At 35.5% G+C, this 2,229-nt stretch overlaps 1 pseudogene; it reads left to right on the top strand.

Moving 5' to 3' along the window:
- Positions 1–382: 382 nt before the first annotated feature.
- On the top strand, positions 383–1,401 carry LOC127673992 (vomeronasal type-1 receptor 4-like; annotated as a pseudogene).
- The last annotated feature ends 828 nt before the right edge of the window (positions 1,402–2,229 follow it).

The raw sequence follows: 2,229 nt of genomic DNA, 5'->3' as shown, positions 1-2,229 counted from the left end.
CATTTCAGGTTAAAAACTAGAGCTTGTTTTTTTGTTTTTGCCCTGTTGTTTTGAATCACCTATTTTTATTCTATTATCATTTGGTAAGAGTTCACCATACTGGATATAGTTGCTATTGCTTTTTCCCAGTATGATCTGTAAACTGCATTACATTCTGGATTATAGAAGTAAGCATTCATTCCACTTGCACTCACTAGCCATTGCGTTTCACAGGATGGAACTCCATTATTCTTAATACTAACATTTCAATAAAATGTAATAGAAGTTCTCTCCATAAATATCTGCATTTATAGATTTTAACAGTTCTACTGACATTTATTGATGATGATGTTAATAAAATAGTTGTCTTGAAATAGAGTTCTGTTACGTTGCATAGTGTGACTTGAAAATAGGCAGTGCTGTGATTCTTGCATATACATTTCCCAATTTAGAAAATTTACTTCAACACATAGTTCATAGATGTGATTATTACCATAATTTAAAGGAAATATACTGAATGACGTAATGGAGTCCAGGAACATGGCAATAGGAATAGGACTCTCACTTCAGAGTACACTTGGTATTCTGGGAAATTTCTCTCTTCTTTTCTACTATTTAATCCTTTACTACAATGAACACACATTAAAGATCATAGACATGATTCTTATACATGTGTTCACATCCAACTCCTTGATAATTACTTCCAAAGGTCTCCCGCAGATATTGGAAGCTTTTGGGTGGAACCAGTTATTCAGTGATGTTGGGTGCAAACTTATTTTGTATATTCAAAGAGTTGGCAGGAACATGTCCATCATTACTACTTGTCTCTTGAGTGTCTTCCAGGCAATCACCATAAGCCCCAGGAGCTCCTGCTGGCAGAAATTTAAAGTTAAATCAACAAAGTTTATGGGCTTGTCCATTTCTCTCTTCTGGACCTTGTTTATGCTAATAAATATGCTTTTCCCTGTGTATACATTTACCAAGACAAATAGCAAAAACAAGACACAAAAGAGAGATTCTCCGTTTTGCTATTCTCTAAGACGTGACAAAATAGTAGATTTACTTTATACAGCATTTTGTGTGTTTCCTGAAGTTATATTTTCTTTGCTCATTGTATGTTCTAGCACATTCATGATTGTCACACTTTATGCACACAAGTAGAGGGTTCAACACATCCTTTGTACTCATACTTCTCCAAGAAGCTCCCCTGAAAACAGAGCCACACAGACCATCTTGATTCTTGTTTGCACCTTTCTAGCATTTTATACTCTCTCCTCAATTTTACAAGGCTATATTGCTCTTTCACATGATTCCAGTTGGTGGGTAATAAATATCACAGCCATCGTTTCTATGTGTTTTCCTACTTTTGGGCCATTTGTGATGAGTCGTGATTTCACTGTTTCCAGATTCTGCTTTACTTGGATAAGAAAGAAAAAACATGATCTTGTAATAAAACAATAAATTAAAGTTGTTTATTATTATTTTAAAGATGAAGACCTAATCTTGGGTCTCTTGTGTCCTTCAAAATATCTGTGTAAAGAATAAAAATAAAATAATGAAATAAAATATGGTGAGATTTCATCTGTTTTAATTATTATTTCACAGTAGAATAGTACTATATTCTCTCTTATAGCTTATAACTTGAGTGGGTCTATGATCTTATTATAATGTGGTTGATTATTTGAGTTTTATTTCTCCCACTATATTGCTTTACTGGGCTCACTCAATAAAAATATTTATTTATTTATTTATTTATTTATTTATTTATTTATTTATTTATTTATTTATTTAATGCTCCAAACTTATTCTCCTCTTGATTCATCCTCTAACTGTTCCACATCCCATACCTCTTCCCCGCATCCCTGCCTCCACGAGGATGTCCCCATCTCTCATCTCCCCCACCCTACTAGACCTCTAAACTCCCTGGGGCCTCTAATCTCTTGAGGGTTAGGTGCATCTTCTCTGAATGAAAGCGGATTCAACAATCCTCTTATGTATGTGTGTTGGGGACCACATAACTGCTAGTGCATACTGCCTGGTTGGTGGTCCAGTGTTTGAGATATCCCAGGAGTCTAGATTAACTGAGACTGCAGGTTTTCCTGCAGAGTCACGCTCCTCCTCACCTTTTTTCTGGCTTTCCCTAGTTCAATCACAGGGCCCACCAGCTTCTATCTATTGTTTGGGTGCAAATATCTGCATCTGACTCTTTCAGTTGCTTGTTGGGTCTTTGTAGGACAGTCATAATAGGTC

This window comes from Apodemus sylvaticus, chromosome 23, assembly GCF_947179515.1.
Source record: "Apodemus sylvaticus chromosome 23, mApoSyl1.1, whole genome shotgun sequence".
In the NCBI taxonomy this organism is placed as follows: domain Eukaryota; kingdom Metazoa; phylum Chordata; class Mammalia; order Rodentia; family Muridae; genus Apodemus; species Apodemus sylvaticus.
The sequence above is the reverse complement of the archived record's forward strand: the minus strand, read 5'-3'. Positions and strand labels throughout refer to the sequence as shown.